This window comes from Carcharodon carcharias, chromosome 7 (genome assembly GCF_017639515.1).
Source record: "Carcharodon carcharias isolate sCarCar2 chromosome 7, sCarCar2.pri, whole genome shotgun sequence".
NCBI classification, from domain to species: Eukaryota; Metazoa; Chordata; class Chondrichthyes; order Lamniformes; family Lamnidae; genus Carcharodon; species Carcharodon carcharias.
In genome coordinates, this window is record NC_054473.1 from 142,191,598 (window position 1) to 142,218,129 (window position 26,532).

The window sequence follows — 26,532 nt, forward strand, 5'->3', positions numbered from 1 at the left end:
TCTGCAGATTGTGCATTGGACTAACCACCATATCAGAACCCATCAAACTGGAGTGGAAGCAAGTCATCTTCCATTCTGAGGGACTGCATAAGAAGAAGACAAGCCAATTTTATTTTGTGAAAGTTGCTTAATTTAATGTTTTGTTGGTGCTATTGCTAATTCCTCATTGACTGAGCATGATAATAGGATTAAATCCCATTGACCTGCATGCAATGGCTTCTCATCAGAATGGTTATGAAGTATGCAGTGACAATAAATACTTTGGAAACACAAGGATTGTATTGTAAGACTACCCCTAATTGATCCTGTAATGAAAATTTTGACCCAGTGACAGTGAAGGAACGGCAATATATTTCCAAGTCAGGATAGTGAGTGACTTGGAGGGAAAATTCCAGGTGGTGGTGTTCTCATCTATCTGCTGTCCTTGTCCTTCTAGGTGGTAGTGGTCATGGGTTTGGAAGGTTCTGTCAAAGGAGTCTTGGTGAATTCCTGCAGTGCATCTTGTAGATGGTGCATACTGCTGCTACAGTGCATCAATGGTGGAGGGAATGAATGTTTTTGGAATGCAGCTCCATAAGACCAATTTTATGTTTGATAATGGCTGGTTGTAATAAGAGTTTTATTATAAATTGACCCCTGCTGTCTGACAGATGCATGACATGGACTGTATATAATAGCCTTCACTTCTCTGGCTCTCAGCTACTTATCTAACCTATTCTTAAATGTTGACATGGCCTCTGCTTCCATCATTAATTCAAGTTCTGCCTTCCACAAACTCTGTGCAAAAACTTCTTCTATGGTCTGTGCTTAATCTCAAACATTTAATCTTTGTATCTATTTCTCCAACATTCTGGATTCCTTAGACATTAATAGTGTCTGTTTCTATCTTCTCTGTCCCTTCATAAATTTTAACACCTCCACCAAATCACTTCTGAAAACAATCTCAATCTTTAAGTCTTTCTTCGTATTTGTATTTCTTGAAAGCAGGCAACATCCAAGTAAATTTATGCTGTCTCTTTTGTCTCAGTGTCTTTCTGATAGTGTAGTAGTTGAGCTCAAAATTACACAAGGTGCTCCAATTATACATAGATTGATCATTACATTGTGACTTTTATATTCTATACCTCCTGTGAGAGTGTGTGCCCTGAACACCAAGGCCACATTTGACCGAGTGTGGTATCAAGGAGCCCTGGCAAAACTGGAGTCAATGGGAATCAGGGGGAAAACTCTCCAATGGTTAGAGTCATACCTGGCACAAAGGAAAATGGTTGTGTCTGTTGGAAGTCAGTCATCTCAGTCCAGGACATCACTGCAATTGTTTCTCAGGGTAGTGTCCTGGGCCTAACCATCTTTAGCTGCTTCATCAATGACCTTCCATTATAAGATCTGAAGTGGGGATGCTCGCTGATGATTGCACAATGTTCAGCACCATTCGCGATGACTCAGATACTGAAGCAGTCCATGTGCAAATGCAGCAAGACCTGGACAATATCCAGGCTTGGGCTGATAACTGGCAAGTAACATTCATGCCACACAACTGCCAGGCAATGACCATCTCCAACAAGAGAGAGTCTAACCATCACCTGTTGACGTTCGATGGCATTACCATTACTGAATCCCCCACTATCAACATCCTGGAGTTACCATTGACCAGAAACTGAACTGGACCAACCATATAAATACGGTGACTAGAAGAGCAGGTCAGAGGCTAGGAATTGTGCGATGAGTAACTCACCTCCTGACTCCCCAAAGCCTGTCCACCATCTACAAGGCACAAGTCAGGAGTGTGATGGAACACTCCCCACTTTCCTGGATGCATGCAGCTCCCACAACACACAAGAAGCTTAACACCATCCAGGACAATGCAGTCCGCTTGATTAGCACCCCATCCACAAATATTCACTCCCTCCACCATCGACTCACGGTAGCAGCAGTTTGTACCAGATGCCCTGCAGGAATTCACCAAGGCTCCTTTGACAGCACCTTCCAAACCCATGACCGCTACCACCTAGAAGGACAAGGGCAGCTGATAGATGGGAACTGCACCACCTGGAAGTTCACCTCCAAGTTACTCACCATCCTGACTTGGAAACTGTTGTTGGGGCAAAATCCTGGAACTCCCTTCCTAACAGCACCGTGGGCATACCTATGCCACATGGACTGCAGTGGTTCAAGAAGGCAGTTCACCACCACCTTCTCAAGGGCAACTAGGGGTGGGTAATAAATGCTGGCCCAGCCAGCTAAGCTCACATCCTGTGAATTAATTTTTAAAAATCATAAAACTCGGTGTTCTAATGGTTTTTAATTAGAAGATCACAAGAAATAGGAACAGGAATAGAGCAGACCAAACAGCCACTCAAGGCTGCTCCGCCATTCAATAAGATCAGAGCTAATCTGAACTGTGGCATTAACTCCATTTATCTTCCTGTCCTCTACAACCTTTGACTGCCTTGTTGATCAAAAATCTGTCTAACTCAGGCTTGAATGCAGTCAATACCCCACTGCTCTGTGGAGAAAAGAATTCTAAAGGGTAACAATCCTCAGGGAGAAGAAATTCCTCGTCATCTTTGTCTTAAATTATCCATTTAAGCTACAAAAATAGCTGGAAAAAACTCAGCAGGTCTGACAGCATCTGTGGAGAGGAACATGGTCAACGTTTTGAGTCTGAATTACTCTTCATCAGAGTCTTTCGGACTCGAAACATTGACTGTGTTCCTCTCCGTAGATGCTGTCAGACCTGCTGAGTTTTTCCAGCTATTTTTGTTTTTGATCCATTTAAGCTGTTGTTTTAAATGCCTTGTGAACCAGAACCTCCAAATTCCTCTACATTTTCAAATCACTGAAAGTATAATTCTTGTTTTTATTTTAGCAAAATGTATCACCTCACATTTATTAACATTGAATTCCACCTGACACTTTTTTGCCCATTTCACTATTATTATTTCAGCTTCCTTTGGTCCTCAGAATTGTTATGTGTCTCCTGTTTAAGTATTACCTGGAAATTTGGGCACCATTTCCTCCAGCCCCCTATCTTAAGTCATTGATGTGCACAGTGAACAGAAGCGGTCTCAGAACAGAACCCTGTGGGATGTCATTATACCCTTTGAAGAAACTCTGAGAAACTGCCCTTAACTGTTACTGTTCCCTTCCATCTAACAAATTTTTAGTCAACTTTGCTGCCCTACTGCTAATTCCATATGCCTTAATCTTCTCTAATCGGCTTCTGTGTGGTACTATATTAAAAGCCATTTACCATATCTTGTCATATCTATTATATCTGTCTTCCCTTCAAAGGACTCTAACATGCTCATCAAACATGATAATAATTTCTGAAATCTATATTGTCTGCTTCCAACATTTTCTCCTATCTAGATATTTAGCAATTTCAAGTAAAGTTGGCACAGTTAATGCCTTCAAATGAAAACAATTTTAGAAGCTTCTAGGGAGGCAGGCATTGACCTGTTTCCAGCTAGATTGAGATTTTAAAAATGCTTTTGTTTCCTAAAGCTCACATGAGATTAAATCATTGGCTCTACTGAATAATTCATGTGTTAGTTCCTTAATACATTTTAGCTAATTAACAAAGTTGATTAAAAATTTGTTAGGAGGGAGGAAACAGTAGCAGTTAAAGGCAGTATTTCAAAGTGGATAATGATGTCCCACAGGGTTCTATTCTGGAACCATTTCTGTTCACTGTGTGTACATCAATGATTTGAGATAGGGCTGGAGGAACTAGTTGACACTAGATATTCCTCAGTCCCAGATTTTCATGCATCCATCCATGTAAATTGGAGGTGGGTTGAAGAAAAAATGGTGGATAGGACCCGGATGTAGAAGTCCTGTTCCCATTTCTGCTTTGCATATTTTCATTTGTTTGGGAAAGGTGGTGAGGCGTGTTTCACATAGAAGTTCAGAGAGAAATCAGAGGAGCCATTACCTGGAGTGGAAGAAGTTTTCAGACCCCATTTTCATTGTTCCTGATACTGCAGTGAAGGACTTTGGGGGCACATCCTTAGCAAGGAGCCATGAACGCTGTGGGAGGGCAGACTGAAGGTGGAGGAACTTTATACAAAGTTATGCCAAACTGTTAATGATTTGTTTAAGTCACCTGGATGTCACTGCTGGCCTTACATCGGGGAAAGGGGGAAAGAGGAAGGGAATAGAGCTAGGTCCCCTCATGTGCTGCAATGGAACCTGGCAGCAAAGCAGGCAGCCCAGTCAGGCTATCACAGGAATTGTACCTTTCTGAAGGAGGCCTACAATTATAACTGGGTGTAACTCCCTCACACATCCAGGCCATTGAGGTAGTACAGTGGCATGTGGGTGCCATAAGAGCAAGGGGCCCTGGTCATCAGGAACAGAGCCTCAAGAGGCACAACCAAGAAGAATGAGATGCTATTACTCTGAGCACAGGGTGTATGGTGTTAGACACAGCTATCTGGACATGTCAGAGTGCCCATGTAGGAGAAGGCTGAGAATGTCCAGTCAGATAGTCACAGACAGCTGTGCCATCGTACAGGAAGAACTGGTATCTCAAGCCAACAGCCAACAGGCTCTGCCCATAGCTGTCAAGGTTATGGTAGCCCTAAATGTTTTGTGCCTGGCTCCTTCCAGGGCTCTGCTGCAGGCCTGTGCGGAATTTCACAAGTGGCAGCCCACCACTGCATAACCACAGTTATGAATGCCCTGTTTGCATGGATTGTGGACTTCATCCACCCTTCCCATGGATGCAGACTCCCAGACATTGATAACACTGGTCTTCACCATGGTACTGACTTTCCACCAGATGCAAGGGGTAACAGCTGCCAAACCTTCCAGCCACTGTCCAGCACAAGTGCCCTGTTGTAGCTACACAGCTCCTTGCATACTCTATGGAGATCAACACTCATGTTATGAAGAGACTGGCCGAGGCTACTGAATGTGCTTTGTATGCTATATAGAATCTCATACTGCTCACGCATGCATTCCAGGTGCTGCCGCATGTGGCTCTCCAGGAGGTTGGCCAATCTCTACTCAAAACAGCCCATGCACTTGAACTCCTGAGACATGAGTGATCTCATCTGTTTCATGGTCTCCTCCATTCACAGAGCACGAGCTTGCATTGTCTCCAGGAACTTTCACCAGATGTCCACACATCTGCTGGAACTGTTCTAGCCCCCCAATCCACTTTCTATCCTTGCCTCCATCATGCTCAGCATATCATTCCCCCAGCACTGAATACCATCACCCCACCAATGAAAACAAGCTGTTGAATTCATATTAAAAAAATCTGGAATTAAAAGTCTAATGATGACCGCAAAACCATTGCCGATTGTCGTAAAAATCCATCTGGTTCACTAGTGTCCTTTAGGGAAGGAAATCTGATGTCCTTACCTGATCTGATAGCATGGCCAAGTTTCCCTTGTGGATTTGGTCAGCCTGGCAAATACCACCTGCCAGGTCATAACACCTGGAATGAGCGGGATGTCTTATGAGGATAGATTGGACAGACTGGGTTTGTTTCCACTGGAGTTTAGAAGAGTGAGGGGTGACTTGATTGAAGTTTATAAAATCCTGAATGGTCTTGACAAGGTTTTTTTTATTCATTCACCTATATGTGACTCGAGACCACAGCAACGTGGTTGACTCTTAAATAGGGATGGGCAATAAATGCTGGCCTAGCCAGTGGCACCCACATCCCATGAACGGAAACTTGGCCATGCTATCACAATAATTTTGCGACTTGTATTTATTATGAGAAAGCTTGTGCACTGAAGTCAGAAGTCAGTGAATCCACTCCCACCTTTAGAGATTTTAAAGATTAAATTAAAACATTTATTAACAAAAGAAGAACAAACTTAAACACACACAAGATTACAGTTACACAGTTATAATAGTTCCCAAAATTTCTACTGAACCAGACTCCAAGCCACACACCCCTTTTAAGACAATAGTCCAAATAGATTCCAAATTTATAGTCATCCAGTAATATTACCACAAGCACGGACTGAACAATGGACTTCCAAAGCCTTTAACACAACCTTGGTTCCTGGAACAGCAAACTTCTGCAGGGTGGCTAGAGGCTTTATCCCTAAGTCTGTTTTACATGGTTTCCAGATCTCCATTCTTCTTTAAATATATTTTATCCCTTTTGATTAGTAAATTTTACTGTTTCCATTTGTCTTTAGAAGTTACTTTTCCAAAAAAATAAAAACCTTTTGTGTTCTCATTATGGCCAGCACTTTTGGGAAAAATCAACATGATAATCTTGCCTTATTTATCTTGCCAGTTGTAAACATTTACCATGTCCCTTTGAAAATCAAACACCTTTCCCACTTATCTAAAAATGCAAATTTCATTCACACCATCTCTGCTGAGACCTCACCCTAGTTTATTCATCTCCATTTCAAATGCTTGTTTTATACCTAACTTCTTTGATAATTTAAACCTTGCAGCCTAATTGTCTCTAGTTTAATTACATTAGCCACACACACAGAACCATACACCCAAACAAACAGAAGCCTGCTTTAAAGTATCCCACAGTAATATTAGGAAAAATATGATAGTTCCTTGACATCAGGTATAAATGTAGTAAACCTTCTCTGGATCACCTCCAATGCATTTACATCCTTCCTTAACATTAAACGCACCTGAATCAGAAGGTGGTTCCAACCCCACTCCAGGGACATGAATACTTAGCATGTACAGTACAGAAATAGGCCATTCAGCCCAACTCATCTATGATAGTGTTTATGCTCCACCCAAACCTCCTTCTGGTCTAATTCATATAACGTATCAGCCTATCCTTCTATTCCTTTCTCCCTCATGGACTTATCTAGTGCAGTTTGGGGTTGCAGTGCAGGTCTTAAACCAGGAAAAAATTACAACTTGTAAGGAAGTTGACTCCAACTCATTTCCGCATTTCACTCAAGCATGGTAAGTTGTGGGCATGCAACCCCCTCAGGAGAGGTGTGTTGCCAATTAGTGTCTGTTAACTGTGCTTCTCCAATTCTGGCTCTGGAGCATCCCCATTTTCAATTGCTCCACTGTTGGCAGCCAGTTCAGATCCCTCAGCCTTAAGCTCTTGAGATTCGCCCTCCTCCCCCGCCAATCTCAAATCCCACTGCCTGCAGCTGTACAAGTGAGGAAGGAGGAGCAGAGGGGTGCAGCTCACATGAGGCACCACCTGCGAAGCAGGTCCTACAGCCAGAGGCTCTGTTTCCTTGACATGTTGGAATGGCAGTGCTTCAGGACGCTCAAGTTGTTGCATCAAGTGGTGGCAGACATCTGCAGCCTTCGAGAAGAAGACTTGGTGGCCAGGCTTTAACATTTTTGCATCCTGAACCTTCCAGGGCTCCAGTATGCATAAGACAGTTGGCTGATGGTTTGTTTGCTTGGGCCAGCAATTACATTGACTTTGCCTGTGATGGTGTCAGTCTGAGTGATTGGGCACTAAGCTTTGTGGCTTTAGCTGGCTTCCCATAGGGGCACGGTATCAATGTCAGCACAGTTGTGGAAATCTGGACTCCCAGGTTACCAAGGAGTATTCATCAGCCACAAGGGCTTCAACTCCATCAATGTGCAGGTAGTGTGCAACAACAAGAAAATATTTCTGCAGGTGTATTTCAGATTCCCAGGGATCTGCCATGATGATTTCATCCTGTGGCAATCCAAGCTTACTGACATCTTTGAACCTGGAAGCAGCATTAAGCCTATTTGGAGACAAAGGATATCCCACTTCAAACTTGGCTGGTGACACCTGTGAGAATTATGACTAATGAAGCTCAATGAAGATACAACGAAAGCCTTATGAGCATCAGATGTGTCACTGAACAAACCGGCAACTCGCTGGAGATGTGCTTCAGGTGCCTGCACAGATCTGGAGGCATCATTCAGTACACTTCAGTCACATGCCCAGAATGGGTGTGCTATGCTGTGCTCTGCACAATGTCACATGAGGTTTGGACCTGCACGAGGGACAAGGCACTGAATGCAGATCATCTGCAGGTGCATCTGTGGAGGAAGAGGAAGCCAAGGGAGACAGGGAGGTGAAAGGTGATGGAGGACAACACAGCACCAACTGTTCACGTGGGGATGAATTTTTACAGTTGGGTCACAATCCTGATGTTGGCCGCAATTTCAAGCCAGGAACCAGGAAGTAGCCATGACAGGGCATTCGTAGAAACCTTCCCGGAAGTGAATAATTAAGAAGCCATCTCCGGGATCTCTGCCCAATTAAGGATGGCAGATGGACCAATGAAGCAGGAATCCAATGAAGAAGGGAGGGCCTGCAGCGATGTCTGGCCTGCAGCCTGAAAGGGAGAGGTGGGTGTTGCTGAGGCAGGCAGGAGACCATGACGGCACATCAAAATGGAGGCATTCTCTGCTGCATTGTAAAAAATTAAAGAATGCATGTCCACTGATGTCAGGCCACTGTTGAGGGGAAGCCCTGCATAGATAGCTGGTGACAGTGGAAGTTGCATCTGTGCTGCCAAGTGGGTAACCTCTGCTGCATTGACCTCACCTCCATTAGAATTGCATAGGGGTGGGAAGTGTCAGATCACTGAGCACCACTTTACAATCTTATTGCTGGTCCCGCGTCTTAATCTGCCTCCATGGGACCGGGAAAATTCAGCCTATTGCCGCCCAGGATTCTAGGGCTGGCCTCATATTAATGCAAGGCTCATTTAGATTGTACCAGTGGATCAAAATCAGAAGCACATCCAAAGTCTGGTTTACTCCCACAATCTTCCCCCCATCCTCACACCATTGATACAAAGCAGTCTTGTCAACAGCCAACCACCCATTACACATCATCCTATTGGTCGTTATCAGTTCATATCCTCCCATTCATCATCCAGCATCTGAAAAGGTTGAGTTGGCAGCCAGCAAACAGGAATACGCAACATGAGAAAGTAATAAATGTTATGTGATTTTACTAATGAATGGAAGCTTCACAACATAGCATTTTATTGTGCACTCACGTGCATACTTCTGGTAAACAACAAAGTTTTTCTCTTCTTTTTCTTATCAATGATATGTGGTGCAACCCCTGTGGCATCACCAGAGGTGGTTCATGATCCATGCTCCATCTGCTGAGATACTATTGGCTGGTGACCTCTGGGTTTTGGAGACTGTGATGGCCCATTCAGAGACTGCCCTGTGCAGATGCAGACTTGGCTTTTAGGACAGGGAAGACTATGTGGGGTACTGATTAATGGGATTGAAGGGGCAACAGGTGAGAAAGGGGAAATAGATGAGAAGTGAAGTGATTTGAGTGGAATCCCATTTCCACGTCCCCTTTCACTGTCATCTGTCTCATGAACCAGACCCACTTCACTTTACCATTCTGACAGAAAGCAGTTTGGTGCAGGTCAGTGAGGTATTGTAAGGCCAAGGCTAAGGTACCTGTAAGGCAGCAATATATTGGCAACCAGAGGTGTGCATAACCATGATCAAGGTGTGCATGAGCACAATTGATTGGTGCGTTTGATATTCCTTTCCATCCATGGAAGAACATAACATCTTAAACTCTGCAACATCAACCCATTCATGCTTGATGTAGACTGCTCCATTCTCTCTGCAATGTAGTCATTGTACATTATCTGCTGTTGCTCAGGAGTTTGTTTTCATTGGCAATCCTCACAGTATAGCAACTGGGTCCACAGCAGAACTGGCTGCACCCTCTAACACAGATTCTTCTCAACTTTCCTTGCCTCTGCTACCTGCTGTTGCTCACTTATGAACTGTGAAATAGAGGTGGCAGTAGAATAGTGGTATTCCCACTGGACTAGTATTCCAGAGACCCAGCATAATGTTCTGGGGATCAGGGTTTGAATCCCACCATGGTAGATGGTGAAATTTGAATTTAATTTAAAAAAAATCTGGATTTAAATGTCTGATGATGACATTTGGTCCATCTGGTTCACTAATGTCTTTTAGGGGAAGGACATTTGCTTTCCTTACCTGGTCTGGCCTACATGTGACTCCAGACCCACAACAATGTGGTTGACTCTTAAATGCCCTTTGAACAAGGGCAATTAGGGATGAGCAACAAATGTTGACCTAACCAGCAACACCCACATCCCTTGAACAAATATTTTTTTAAAAAATCACTTGGTGAAAACCCAATGGCATTGAATTGATGGGCTGAATGGCTCCTTTTGTGCTGTAATAACTTGATAGCCAAAGTTTTACCAGCCCCTTGGCGATGGGAAGACTGTCAAATGGTGTGGGAATATATTGGGGGAGGGGAGGGGTTTGTGCCCAATGGCTTCCCACTGCCATGCCATTTTGCCAGTGGCTGGAAAGCTGACAGACATGCTGTCCACCAGGAACCCAATATAAATGCTAGGCCAACATTTATTGCCCATCCCTAATTGCCCTTGAGAAGGTTGTGGTGAGCTGCCTTCTTGAACCATTGCAGTCCATGTGGTGTAGGTACACCCACAGTGCTGTTAGGGAGGGAGTTCCAGGATTTTGACCCAGCGATAGTGAAGGAACGGTGATGTATTTCCAAATCAGGATGGTGAGTGGCTTGGAGGGGAACTTCCAGATGGTGATGCTCCCATGTACCTGCTGCCCTTGCCCTTCTAGATGATAGTGATCATGTATTTGTAAGGTGCTGTCTAAGGCAGCTTGGTGAGTTTCTGCAGTGCATCTTGTAGATGGTACACACTGTTGCTACTGTGCATTGGTGGTGGAAGGAGTGAGTGTTTGTGGAAGGGGTGCCAATCAAGCGGGCTGCTTTGTCCTGATGGTTTCAAGCTTCTTGAGTGTTGTTGGAGCTGCACTCAGCCAGGCAGGTGGAGAGTATTCCATCACACTCTGACCCATGTTGGGAGGGACGGCCACTGCATTGGAGATCATCCAGTGAAACCTGGCAGCCTACCAGCAGGCTCCAGGATGGGGTGGTGGGAGGGGGAACTGGTGGAATCCTTTTTGGGAACTCCTTGGCTAACAGAGGGAGTGTATCACTGACACTGGGAATGACATTTTAATTTGATAAGTTTCCTTTAAAATTTTTGTTTTTGTTATAATAATATAAAAGTGCCCCTGTCAAAGGGGTTGATCATTTATTTTTCATGAGTTTCTCAAAAAGAGTAAAATGCCTCTGACAGACCCACTGAATGTACTTTCGCAAAAGATATCAGAACCCACTCACCTCTCCATGCCCTGACACACCGCTTCCAGCACATGCCCTAGCTAATATCTGGGCCTAAGAAAATGTTGTTATAAATCTCCCCAGTTTAGGAAAATAATCTTCTCTTTAACTTTATACAGAGCACAATATACCCTTATTTGTTGTTCAATGCAAACGCTCCATTTTTCACCACCAACATTCCTCACCTTGATGAATAATAAATTTTATATAATAAAAATGATATTAAACTTTGCATTTTTAATACTATGCCTTTGCATCATCAAGACATCCCCCATCATGCAGCCAATTCCAAACCTGAAGGAGTATTGTGGTGACCTCACCTAATGCCTCAGCCAATCCTGCTCTGTGACTAGGGGATGCATGTTAACTTTGGAATCTATAATTTGTCAAATTTTTGGGTGTATATCAACATGTCACTGATTAGTGGCACAGAGCATGGGCAGAACACTAGTTCTGGTTTGTCAGTGTGTCACACCATCAGGTCCCATTAACTAGTGGTACAATGTGGCTTTAGAGCAGGCAGATCCACGGTAGACATGACCTCCTCCCTTCGTTGGCTTCAAGAGAAGTGCAGAGAGCAGCAAACACCACTCTACCTTGCTTTTGTGGATCTCACAAAAGCATTTGACACTATGAGCAGAACAGGCCTCTACCGAATAATAGAGAAAATCAGTTGTCCTCCCAGGCTTCACACTCAGATATATCTCCTCCCATGATAACATGCACAGTACCATTCAGTTCGATGGCTCCACCTCTGATAGCTTTGAGATCAAGAATGGGGTGAAACAGGCCTGTGTCTTTTCCCCTATTCTGTTTAGTACCTTTTTCCCTGTCCTATTGACCTATGTGTTCCCTGTTCACATGCACATAGTATACCTCCACACATGATCAGACAGGAAATTCTTCAACCTATCAAGACTGAAAGCCAAAACAAATGTGTGGCATATCCTGATCAGAGATCTTTTCTATGCTGATGATGCCACACTAGCTTCCCTGAAAGAAGACTAGCTCCAAAGACTCATGGATTGTCTGTCCTATGTCTGTGTCTTGTTCTCCTTCACCATTAGTGTCAAGAAGACTGTACCTATAGGACAGTGTGTTGTGTCTCCACCTGCGATCAGACTCTACAACACACCACTGGATACCTTGAATCTATGGTGACAGACAACATGTTTATCGGTGAAAAGCTCATCGCACGTGTTGGAAAGGCAGCCACCAACTTTGGCCATCTAACAAAACAGGCCATGGAGAAACAATAACTTGACCCACATGACCAAGTTGCTTACCTACAAGGCCTGTATCCACAGCTCATTGTTGTATAGCAGCAGGGAAGTCTGGACAACCTATACCTACCAAGGAAAAATGCTCAACAACTTACATCTCCAGTGTCAACATAGAAAGCCAAAGTTGCCAGTGCAGCAGTCCTTTCTAGGTCAAGCATGCCAAGCATGCTAGCTCTAATCAAGCAAAAAAAGGCTTCACTTGCTTGGGAATGTGTACAGGATGGAAGATGTTTGAATCGCAAAGGATATGCTATACAGGGAGGTGGCCCATCCCAAGAGACCAGCAGAGCAACCGAAGTTCTACTTCAAAAGAGACCAGAAATTGCTTAACATCAACCCATGACAAGTAGGAAACTCTAGCTGACAATCAATGCAAATAGCAACACCAACTGTGGGCAGGAGTTCACCGCAATGGCAACTTGTTGTTTTAGAAGCTCCAAAGCAGATGCCAGCCCTGCAAACAAGGCATCAGCAGAGATCATCCCACAACACCGGCAAGTGTTATGACGTGGCAGATGATGTGTGCTAGGCAGACCAAATCCACAAGGAAAACTTGGCTACACTATCACAACGGTTTTGCAATTTGTATTACGAGAAGATTTGTGTACTGAATGCAGAAGTAATAAGTCCACTAAGACCTTCAGAGATTTTTGAAAATTAAATTAAAATATTTATTAACAAAAGAAAAGATTTCAAGCACATGTATAAGACTACAATTACTTAATACTATAACAAATCCTAAAATTCCTAATTAACCTGACCCTAAATTACACAAACCCTTTAAAGCAACAGTCCAAAATAGATTTTAAGTTTAAAAAGCAAGCCAGCAAGCTACCAAGTATCCACTTGACAGTGGAATTCCAAAAACTGGTCTCTAACTTTAGTTACAAGACACAACAGACTTATGCACAAATGGCAGGAGGCTTCCCAAAGACTGTTCCACACATTCCTTTTAGATCTTACATGGCCCCCAACATAGCCTTTCATTCTCCTTTATATAGGTTTCTTTCTCTTTAATCTGTAAATCCCATTGTTCCATATGCCTTTGGAAATGCACTTTTCCCATAATATAAAAACTTTCATGTTGTCAATATTGTCAGTAACCTTTAGGAAAAATAAACACACTGCTTGGTCTTGCTTCTCTGGCTAGTTCTAACATCCCTTTAAAATCTAAACAACTCCCTCGTTTACCTAAAAATGCAAATTCCTTTCACAATTTACATGCTAAGACAGCATCCATGTTTACTCATTAGCATTTCAAGTGTATTTCCAAACCTAGCTTCTTTTGATAATTTCAAGCTTGTTGTCTATCTGACTCCAATGTAAGTAAATCACACAGACAGAATGGTTCACACTCACACCCATAACCTACTTTACAATAAACCGGAATAATATTATGAAATTTTATTTTTTAAAAAAGAAAGAAACTTAAATAATTTTCTACTTGGCTTAAATTTGGGCAAGAGTATTTTAACTTTAGCTATGGCAGGGGATTTCAGTCCCACGTGTAGTATGGCCTGCAGAATGTGGGATGCTCCTGGCAGCCTGGATGACCACATCTGCAGGAAGTACCACTGGTTTGACCAGCTTGAGCGCCCGGTTTTGGAGCTTGAGCATCGGCTAGAGGCGCAACAGTGCATCCGCAAGGCTGAGAGTTATGTGGATAACACGTTTTTAGACGTGGTCACCCTGCAGCTTAAGGAAGTGCTATCAGAGAATGAATGGATGACTACCAGTCAGAAGAAGGGAGGTAGGCAGGTAGTCAGGAAAGCCCCAGAGTGCATATCAGTCAAAAACAGTTCTTCTGTGTTAGAAAATGGTGAGAGTGACGGTTCCTCTGGGGAGTGCAGCCAGAGTCCAGCTGTACAAGAGAGGAGGAGAAAGAGAGGAAGAGCAATAGTGGTATGAGACTCAAAGGTGAGGGGAACAGATAGGCGTTCCTACGGCTGCAGGCGTGACTCCGGGATAGCGTGTTGCCTCCCTGGGGCCAGAGTCAAGGATGTCACTGAACGGCTGCAGGACATTCTGAAGGGGGAGGGGGAACAGTTAGAGATTGTGGTTCACATTCGTACCAACGACATAGATGGAAAGAGGGATGAGGCCCTGCAACAAGAATTTAGGGAGCTTGGTAGCAGATTAAAAAGCAGGACCTCAAAGGTTGTAATCTCTGGATTACTACCAGTGCCACGTGCTAGTGAGTGTAGGAATAGAGCAGATGGAAGTGGCTAAAGAGTTGGTGTAGGAGGCAGGGCTTTAGATTCCTGGATCACTATTTCTGGGGAAGGTGGGACCTGTACCAGTCCGATGGGTTGCACCTGAACCGGAACGGGACCAACATCCTTGCGGGGCTGTTTGCTAGTGCTCTTGGTGGGGGGGGGTTAAATTAATTTGGCAGGGGATGGGGTACAGAGTGGAGGTATAGTAGGGGATGATGTGCAGACAAGTATAGAAGAAAAACCAAGTCAGTCTAAAAGGCAGAGCATATATAGTCAAGTTAAGACACAATGGAGCATGGCAAGGCCGAATGGCATTTATTTTAATACAAGGAGTCATGCAAGCAAGGCAGATGAGTTGAGGGCATTGATTAAGACATGGGGACATGATATTGTTGCTATCATGGAGACATGATCGAGGGAGGGGCAGAACTGGCAGTTCAATATTTCGGGGTATAGAATCTTCAGGCATGATGAGGGGGTTGTGGATGTAAAAGAGGAGATGATGACACAATATTGATCAAGGAGTCAATTACTGCAATAAGGAAGAATGGTATTATAGAAGATTCCTCAAATGAGGCCACATGGATGGAACTTAGAAACAAAATGGGGACAATAAAATTGCTGGTAGTGTACTATAGACCCCCAAACAGTCAGGGAGAGATAGAAGGGCAGAAATGTAGGCAAATCTCAGAGAAGTGTCAAAATAATAGGGTAAGTAGTAGGGGATTTCAACTTCCCCAATATTAACTGGGATAGACAAAGTGTGAAAGGGAGGACTTAGAGGGGGCGGCATTCTTTAAATGTATTCAGGAAAGCTTTTTAAGCCAGCACTTAGAAAGTGCTACAAGAACTAAACCTAGTGTGCTGTTTTAGGGAACGATGCCAGGCAAGTGGTGGAAGTGTCGGGGGGGAGTATTTCGGTGATAGTGGCCATAACTCAGTAAGATTTAAGGTAGTTATGGAAAAGAACAAAAATGGACTGGAAATAAAGGTTCTGAATTTGGGAAGGCCGATTTTAATATGATAAGACAGGATCTGGCCAAAGTGGACTGGGAACAGCTTCTTATAGGAAAATCTACATCAGAGCAGTGGGAGTCATTCAAAAAAGAAATAGGGAGAGTGCAGGGCCAACGTGTTCCCATAAAGGTGAAGGATGGGCTCGACCATCCAGAGAACCCTGGATGTCAAGAAATGTACAGGATTGGAGAAGGAAAAAAAGGAGGCCTTAGGGTAGATACCAAGCGTTCAAAACAACAGAGGCCCTAGAGGAGGATGGAAAGTGCAGGGGGGTTACTTAAAAACAAAATTAGGAGAGCGAACAGGGTGTATAAAAATATACTGATGGGTAAAATAAAGGAAAATCCAAAGGCATTTTGTAAGTATATTAGGGGCAAGTGGATAACCAGGGAAAGAGTAGGGCCCATTAGGGATCAAAGTGACAATTTGCGTAAGGAGCTGGAAGACATAGGTGAGGTTTTAAATGAGTACTTTGCATCTAAATTCACTATGGAGAATGACGATGTAGGTGTAGAAATTAGGGAGGGGCACTGTGATATACTTGAACAAATTAGCATTGAGAGAGAGGAGGTATTTGGTGTTTTAGATGGCTTAAAAGTGGATAAATCCCCAGGCCCAAATGAGATGTATCTCAGGCTGCTGTGGGAGGCAAGGGAGGAGATTGCAGGGGCCCTGACATTAATTTTCAAATCCTCTCTGGCCACAGGAGAGGTGCAGAGGACTGGAGGACAGCTAATGTGGTAGCATTATTCAAGAAGGTGGTAGGGATAAACCAGGGAACTATAGGCTAGTGAGTCTAATATCGGTGGTAGGGAAACATTTGGAAAAAATTCTGAGGGACGGAATTAATCTCCACTTGGAGAGGCAAGGATTAACTGAGGATAGTCCACATTGCTTTATCAGGGGGAGATTATGTGTAACAAATTTGATTGAATTTTTCGAGGAGGTGTCTAGGTGTGTAGATAAGGGTAATGCAGTTGATGTAGCCTACATGGACTTCAGCAAGGCTTTTACCAAGGTCTTGCATGGGAGACTGGTCAAGAAGGTCAGAGCCCATGGGATCCAGGATAATTTGGCAAATTGGATCCAAAATTGGCTTAGTGGCAGGTGGCAAATGGCGATAGTCGAAGATTGTTTTTGTGACTGGAAGCTTGTGTCCAGTGGCGTACTGCAAGGTTCAGTACTAGGTCCCTTGCTGTTTGCAGTGTACATTAATGATCTAGACATGAATGTAGGAGGTACGGCCAGTAAGTTCGCAGATGACACAAAAATTGGTGGTGTGGTAATTAGCAAGGAGGAAAGTCTTAGATTACAGGACAATATAGACGGATTGGTCAGATGGGAAGAACAGTGGCAAATGGAATTTAATCCTGTGAGGTGATGCATTTTGGGAGGACTAACAAGGCAAGGGAGTACATGATGAATGGTAGGACCTCAGGAAGTACAGAGGATTAGAGGGACCTTGGTGTGCATGTCCATAGGTCGTTGAAGGCAGCAGGACAGGTAGATAAGGTGTTTAAGAAGTTTAATATGGGATTCTTGCCTTTATTAGTCGAGGCATTGAAAACAAGAGCAGGGAGGTTATGATGGACCTGTATAAAGCGTTCGGCCACATCTGGAGTACTGTGTGCAGCTCTGGTTGTCACACTATAGGGAGGACTGATTGCACTGGAGGGGGTGCAGAGGAAATTCACCAGGATTTTGCCTTGGTTGGAGCATTTCAGCTATGAAGAGAGACTGGATAGGCTGGGGTTGTTTTCCTTAGAGCAGAGAAGGCTGAGGGCGAACCTAATTGAGGTGTTCAAAATTATGAGGGGCATAGATAGGTAGATAGGAAGAAACTTTTCACCTTAGTGGAAGGGTCAATAACCAGGGGGCATAGATTTAAGGTAAGGGGCAGGAGGTTTAGAGGGGATTTGAGGAAAAATCTTTTCACCCAGAGGATGGGGGGATCTGGAACTCACTGCCTAAAAGGGTGGTAGAGACGGGAACCCTCACAACATTTAAGAAATATTTAGATGTACACTTACAAGGTGATGGGCCAAGTACTGGAAAATAGGATTAGAATAGATTGGGGTGTGATGACTGGCGTGGACATGATGGGCTGAAGTGCCTCTTTCCATGCTGTAAAACTCTATGGCCAGAATTTTCCGGCTGACGTGCGGATGAAGTACCCCTCACGTCAGCGCGTAAAATGACGCACTCTGATGTCGCGCGAGCGTGCCGACGTCAGCGCATGCCATTGCGATATTTCGGTGGGCAGGCACACTCAGTTCACCTGCCATTAATTGAAGGGATTATTAAACCCCTTAACTTGCCAATTGTGTATGGTTTTGAGGGGCCTGTGTGAACTTCGGGTCGTCGTACAGGACCAACGGGAAGGCGGGTAGGAGATTATTTAAGAAAACATTTGCAATATCGGGATATGTGGCCTCTTGGCACATAGGTTGTCCAAGGTGCAAGGGTCCACAGAAGATGCCACTATCCTGCTGCCAGGGTATACAGGCGGCAAAGCAGCTACCTCAATATGTCTGAGGTGTAGTGCTGAAGGAGGCTCCATCTGTCAAGGGAGACAGTCAACTATATCTGTCAGATGATTGGCCCTGAGATCTCCCCTAACTGTATGGGTGGACAGCCCATGCCAGCGGCTCTGAAGCTCACAGTTGTCCTCCACCTCTATGCCTCTGGCTCCTTCCAGGGGTCAGTGGGTGATCTCTGCGGTGTCTCCCAATCAGCTGTCCACACTTGTGTCAAGCAGGTTACAGATGCTCTGTTCAGACGGGTATCCACCTTCATCCACTTCCACTGCGACCAGGCAAGTCAGGCACAGTGAGCCAGAGGCTTCACAGCCATTGCTGGCTTCCCCCACGTCCAGGGTGCAATAGACTGCACACATGTGGTCATCAAGGTGCCAGCAGGTGAGCCCGGTGCCTTCATCAACAGGAAGGGCTTCCATTCCATGAACGTGCAGAAAGTGTGTGATCACAGGATGCAGATTCTACAAGTCTGTGCAAAGTACCCAGGCAGCTCCCACAATGCCTACATCCTCAGATACTCCCAGGTGCCGGGGCTCTTCAGCGCTCCAGCTCGGCTGGATGGTTGGCTGCTGGGTGACAAGGGCTATCCCCTGTGAAGCCTCTGAACCATCCAAGAACAGAAGCTGAGCAGCGGTAAAATTGGAGCCACGGCACCACAAGGGCTGTGGTGAAGAGAGCCATCGGTCTTCTCAAGATGCACTTCCGTTGCCTGGACCGCTCAGGGGACGCACTCCAGTACCCCCCCAGATCGTGTGTCTCTGATAGTGGTAGCATGCTGCGCTCTGCACAATCTTGCACTGGAAAGGGGGGATGCAGTTGATGATGAAGACCTTGACACCCTGGATGAGGCTGCACATGATGAATCCAGCAGTGACTCAGAGGATGAGGAAGCACAGGGCGATGATAAGGGGCAGAATGATGACCCACATTTACACCAAGGAGGCAGGGATACCCGCGACAATTTAAAACAAAGAATCTTCAGCTAGCTCCACACAATGGATCAGCAGGACCAGCATTGCCTGGCACATCCACACGTGGCACTTAGGTGCCACATCTTCCACCTGTTCAGCTGCAAATAAGGGCTTAGTACAGAAACATCAATGTCCACTCAAACACACATGATAAATATGTGAAAAAGAAAAATGCAGCACAAACAAAAGACCCTCAGCCATGGTTACAAAGGCGGACTTTATTTTGTCCAAAACAAAAACACACACCACTTGCTAGCGATCACAAAATATGGGTCCCTATTCTAAGGCCAACACAAAATCACCAGTGACACATACCCGTGGAATGCCTAAGGTGCCTTATGCTTACGTTTTTGGCTGCTACCAGGTGTTGCCCCATTGCTCGGAGTGGCTTGTGAGACAGCCTGCTGACTCTGCTGTCCTGTTGGGCTCGATGACCTTGGCGGGCGTCCCCTGGCCTGTGGAGCCTGTGATGGCCCCGCCTGGGAGGAATTGGCCAGTTCCAGAACTGGCGCCTCCCCAGTTGTCGCAGCCTCAGCGGAAGAAACGTTGACTGGCAGAGGGGCGGAGGAGCCGCTGCCCTCATCCGGAGTGCCCTGAGGGGAGCTCGCAGCGATGACAGGCAGCTGCTGCACTGACATGAGGTCCAAATCTACCTTGCTGCTCACCACAGATGCATGGGCACCGAGTGCTGGCGTTTGGTGTCCACCACATCTCCCACAATGGAAAACACCATCTGTGGCCAGAACCGCTGTGAGGGCTTGCAGGTCAGAGCGTAACTCAATCATATTTGGATCCATTTGGTGGAAGCCCCTCTATATGAGAGTCGCCAATCTCTCATTGAAGGAATCCTGATGCTCTGCCCTGAGGGCGGATTCTTCACGTGTACTCTGCCTAGACTCCTCCGTCGCAGAGAGCAACTGAACCATTCCCACATGCAACCCTGCCAGATGCAAATGCACTTCCTGCCACCTTTCCTGCAGCTGCTGCAATGGGGACAACTCCAGAGGCACATCATCAGTGCCGGACTCAGCATGTGCCTCGCCCCCTGCAGCCCTCCGTCTGCTGGCACCATCGGCACTCTTTGCCCCTACCATCTCCTCCAGGGATCGTGATGTGCCCTCTCCACTGTCACCTAGCCGACAGTAAAGTCCCCACCGAGGTGTGTGTGTCTGCGCTGGTGCCTGGCTGGCTGAAATGATGTGCCGCAAGTTGCACGTCTTGGGCCTCAGGTGTGGAGGGGGGTCCGCGGGGTTGAGGTGCGGGTTGCTCTGGTGGTGATGCTGAAATTAACAACAAGGACAGTGCATCAGTTAGCGTACAGTCAGTTAAACCTTTCGTCCCTTTCCCCCCCAGCCTCATAAGTCACTCACCCTTCAAGACCCTAAGGAGAAGAATATTGGTGAGGTGAAAAAGATTCAAGACAAGCCCCAACCATTAAACACACATGCAGACAGGCTGGTCAGATGGCCTCAGGAATGTCACATGGCATGTTATGAACCATAGGAGTGGGGAGAGTGCAGAGGTACCTGACCTGGATGCATTGTGACCTGGATAGTTGCGGGGCTGAGGAATCATCGCAAACAATAACGACATTTGCCGTCGATCACAGGAGATTGAGAAGTCACATTATTGACCTTCATTCATTTAGGAGGGGCATAGGCCGGGTGGGCAGAAGGCAACATTTCCCCTTGGCGCAGGGATGAGTAACGTGGTGGCATTTATCTAAGTTGAGTGCCATGAGGTTCACAGGTGAGGTGCTGAGGACCTTTTGGACAGAGTAATGTGGGGAGCACTGGCTGAAAGGGTGCTGGAGGTCCAAACCCTCTCAGATGGAATAACTCTTTGGCTGTGCAGCAGCGATCCAATGGCATGTTAGACCATGGTGATAGTGGTCATAAATGGGATAAGGTGACTTTGGAAGGTGGTGGAGACGCGATTCCTCAAGGTGACGAGGGTCCCTTCTGTATGACCCACATATCAGAATGTCTCAGTCTGTGAATGAGCATTGTTTCAGCATTAACGATTGCAGCAATCAACAGTGGTTTGGATTGTGGGCAGACAGAGTGGATGGGACTGTGGGCCTCAAATATCTGCCCGCTGGGCCCCAGCCTCGCTGCCTCCCAGCCGCCCTGGCCTCCTGACTCCTGCCCAGCTCCATGGCCTGCTCTTCAAAAGGCGTGAGACACTGCAGGAGGGCGCGCCCACCTCCAGTCCTCTGGCGCTCCCGGGCATTGTGGTGAGTTTTTGCCTGCAAAACAGAGAAGACCATTTATTGGCGCTAATCGCTCATGTACTCTGCATGTGCATGCCACAACCCAACCACAGTGGCCCATCCGAGGCCTCCAGCAGCTCCTGTCCACACTACTGGTGATCAGCCCCCAGAAGATAGCACGGCTGGTCCCAACCCCCTCCCCCAATGGCCACCTTGGATACATTCAGCGTTCATCACTTTGAATATCACATGGCTCTTAGTGTCCATGACAAGGAGGCGCAACTAGGTGTGGTGCCGAGGCCAACAGATAGCTCTTGGCCAAAACACCTTGAGGCTCCCCTTCCACCATTTCATTACCATCAATATGACATGTGTTGGATTTCTGAGTATTTGTCGTGCGGCCTTCCCTGCAGGTTGCCCCCAACTACTCAAATGCCACAAAGACCAATATATGCTGCGGGGAGAATCCTTCTTCTCCTCAACTACTAAGGCTGTTGTAAGCATAGTCAGTACCCATTTGCCCACCCAGCATGCGCCAGATGCCCTATGTAGTAACCACAGCAAGACATGGTGGAGGGGGGTCAAAGGCTAAGGCTGCCTTCTGGGTCAAATGGCCAAGACCAACATGGTATTCACCCATCCAGAACGCAGCAACTCATTGAATCGTTTCCTGCACTGTGTGCCAGTATGCCGCACATCATCATGGGCGCTTACAGCATCACCCATCTCCTCCCACGCCTGGCTGGTGACATGGGGGGCCCTCCTCCTCCCATTCTCTGGATACAGAAGGTGCCGACCAATGCCCACCTCTTTCAGGAGGACAGCAAGGCATGTATAGGAAAATCAGGGGGCATAGTGGCCCCCCGCTGGCCTCTCTTGCAGCCTGCCCCCCTCCTCCTGCTCATGCTCATGCTGCTCTCCACTCACACCTCCCTTCCTCTCTCCCCAAGTGGCCATGGTGCATTGCCTCAAGCAGGCTGCCTGGCCACTCTTTAAACAGGCTGCCGGCTCCCCATTGAAACCAGCAGTCTGAGACCGCCCACCCCCGTGACTATTTCCTTGTTCTCCACGGGAGTTGCTAAACTGCTGGGCGGGCCTTAACTGGCCCGCCCGCGGAAAATGGCGGTGTGGCCTGTTTCTTCAGCGGCAATCGGCCGCCCGCCCTCCACTGCGTCGGTCAGGCCTGCCCGACCGGCAAACGGAAAATTCTGGCCTATGACTCTAAAGTTATTTTACTCTCGTTACACAGCGGACAACTTCACATGTGGCACTTGTGGCAGAATTTGCTCTTCTTGACTGGGCTTGTTCAGCCATCAAAAGAAGTGCAGATGATGATCTCATCTGATCTCACCCTCTGGGGCTGTGTTGCCCCTATCATCTCTCACAGATGGAACAACAACATCACCACCAGGCACCCGTCCCCTTTCTATTTAGGTGGATAAAATGGATTGCCTGAGCACCTCTTTAAATTTGTGATTCCAATTGCACCAGATACCAGGGGATGGATTTTCTTGCTTCCTTTCTGCTCTAAATGAAGGTGGCATGGGAAAAAAAATGGCCAGGAGGCTCATGCCTGGAAGTCCTGTCTTCATTTCTGCCCTTGGCCATTTTCCTGATGGCAGAGGAAGGAGCAGGCTGTGGAACAGGCCTGCTCGTATTAAGGACCTCATTAAACACCTCGTGGCCTCATTAAGAACCTTTCCATGGTTTTTTTTTTAAATTTTCAGGAAGACAGCCATTTAGCAGCTGTTTGGCTTCAGTAAAGCTGCATGGGGGTGTGAACCATGGTTTGGAGGTGGGAAGAGTTAAAAGTACGTAAAGATAACTTTTAAAGTTTAAATGGGTTACCCTTTGTAGTTACAGTTCCATTACTGGTTGGGAGAAGGGCAGAATTGAGAAATTTGCCAGTTCAGAGGTCCTCACCCTTCTGTGGCTATCAGAACAGCTGTTTGGACTCCATTTGAGCACCAGGAAGGGGACAGATGGAAATGGGTGCTGCATCCTCAGAGATTGAGGCCATTGGAGATAAGGCTAGCTAGCACAGGGAGGACAGAACACCCGGCCTTGGGAAGCCAGAGGGGAGGGAAGGAGAAAAAGAGACTACCCTGAGCACAGAATCTGTGGGTAGATATGAAGCTCCTTGTAGATGACTGAATGGCGAAGGAGACTGTGACTTTGTAAGGAGATGGTCACAGGCATCTGTGTCTTTATCAGCTTCAGACCTCTGCGACATCTCACCGGTGGCTGTAGACTGGAGCATCATCCAGGTGACAGATGCCCTCTTTACTGATACTGGACAGCACAAGAGGATCACAACTGATGGGGCATGGTGGTCTCTGACAGCACTGGGGCTGGTGCCAGAAACAGTCCTGTGCTGCCCTGCAACACTCTCAGGCCGAGAGAGATGATGCTGAAGAGAGAGGTCCCCCTGCTGCATGAAGAGGCACCCTCTGAGGAAGGAACCCTCCTCTCCCTCATGGGTGGCAGGCCTCCCCTGTGTCATCTGGGGGCACTGTGGTGCTGCAGTAGGCTTTGGAATAAAATCTCCCAAGAAGCCACCTCCGTGATGGCTACTGTGGGTGTCTGAATCCTGTTTGCATTCCTGCTCCCAATAGCTTTAATTGGGTGGGAAACCTGCCTCCATCCAAACTAAGGGCTCATTCCTAAAAAATTGGAACTGAACTCAGATTTCTGCTGGAGGTGGGTTTCTGATCCAAATAAATTCCAACTCTTGTTTCCAATGGGAAAATCCAGACCCAGGGTTTTCAATCCATTGCACTCTGTACTTTGAATTCTTCTGTTAGCTATCTGATAAACTTAAACTTTATTTTCATTCATTCATAGGATATGAGCATCACTCGCAAGGCCAGCATTTATTGCCCATCCCTGTACAACTGAGTGGCTTGTTAGTTCAGTCCAGAGGGAAGCCAACCACATTGCTGGAGTCACATATAGGTTAGATAACGACAGGATATTTTGTTGTCTAAGGACATTCATGAACAAGAATGTTTTTTATGATACTCTGGTAGTTTCATGGTCACCATTATGAATTCCAGATTTATTCAATCAATTGAACTTAAATTTTCCAAATGTCATGGTAGGGATTTTACCTCTAGCCTCTAGATTATTTGTGCAGGTCACTAGATTACGATATAACCAATATGGGCAGGATTTCCCGGTCAGCGAGCGGAGCCAGCTCACTGACGGGTAAAATGACACAGGCGACGCCGGGCAGAACTCTTGATGTCACCCCGGGTCATTTCAATTTTCAGGTCGGCAAGAGCTCAGCCGAATCAGCTGTGCGCCCGCTGACCTGTCAATGGCCTCAATAGACCATTGACAAACTCATTAACATCATTAATGGACCTGCCCTTCCAACCTTAAGGTTGGTGGGCAGGCTGGGAGCCCTGGCGGGCTCCAGAAAAAACATGAAACCTCATCCACAGGTTTCATGTAGGTTTTTAAAAATTTAATAAAAGTTTAACTAAAAGTGATGGACATGTCCCAACTCATGTGACCTTGTCACATGAGGGAACATGTCAGGGAAATTTTATTTTTCTATTTTTAGCATTTTTACATTTGGAGCCAATCTCCCTGAGGCAGCACTTAGCCTCAAGGAGATGAGTGCGCTCTTTCGTGCGCATGTGTGAAAGAGCGCACTCTTGGCTCAGGGAATTCCGCCGCTCACCCGCACAGGGAGCGCATAGCACTTCCTGGCGGACGTCACGCTGGGCAAGCCTTAATTGGCCCACCCATGTAAAATGGCGGCGCGCCTCCGACCGGGTGCCTCCATGCGCCCATTCCTGAACTTGCCCCACGATGGGGGGGAAAATTCTGCCTTATGTTACAATACCCCATATTGTGTGGCCCCTATGTTACCAGTGCTTTACAACTTTTCGATTAAGAAATATCAATCCTTAGTATTTCAGAAGCTGGAAGTGAATTAATCATTGAAAAAAGAATGAGTTTATTTAGTGCCTTTTATGACAGGGATGCCTCACAGCCAAGTAAATGCTTTTGAGTTGTAGTTACTACTGTATTATAGGGAAAATGGCAGCCAACTTGTGCATAGCAAGGCCCCACAAACAGTAATGAGACATATAACCAAATAATCTGTCTTAATGATGTTAGTTGATAGATAAATGTTAGCTAGGACACTAGGAGAACTCCTCTTCTGTTCGAATAGTGTGTTTGGGATCTTACAGTTTCTGTGGAGAGAAAGAGTGAATGCTTTAAGTCTGCATGACTCTTCTTCAGAATGAATCTGCATGGAGCAGTCAGACCTGTTGAGTTTTTCCAGCAATTTTTGTTTTTGTTTCAGATTTCCAGCATCTGCAGTATTTTGCTTTTATCTTAGTGTTTGGGATCTTCTTTGTCCAACTGAGAAATCAGATGGGGGCTTGTTTTAATGTCTCATCTGAAAGATGAGGTGATGAAAGATAATTCATACAGATTTATAAAATGTTTTCTTATTCAAAAATGGAGAGTTTTAATCATGGCCTAGGTGCTTCCTCTTTTGTGTGATACCACTGTACATAGATGAAGATTTAGGGGCTTGCTTTCAACATGCAAAGTGTGAATATCTGCAGCTGTACTCTCTTTTATTTTATCTTGCACTGAGTTTTTTTTTATTGTGTTCTTAATTTAGAAGTCAGCCTAGGGTATTTCCAGATTTAAAAAAAAACCCTTACAAAATATGAAGCGTTGCTGATTGTTGTCAGCAGGTCAATGAAAATGATTGTTGGACTGTAAAACAAGGCAAGGGGGCAGTGTTCACTCACCCAGAATCAAATTGAACGGATCCTATCATTATGTTAAAAAGCTGGGCTTTCATTGGTTGCGAATTAACTTTAAAGATCTATGCGTCTTCTATATTTTTGCCACAAATAAGAGTTCCAAAACTCTACAAAGACATAGTGTGTATTTGAAAGGATCAGATCTTGAAAGAGCATTTAATAAACACTTCTGTTTTCTTTGGAAACACATAAGATGATGGAAGTTTCATCGAACTCAATATTGTGTAATTTGAACATGCTAATGTAACAAAAATGATGCAAACACCCTGTGGCTCTTCTCCCTCCACAGACAAAAATTTGCTTTGCAAACATTAAGGGATCATAGAGTAATTACAGCACAGAAGGAGGCCAGCTCTC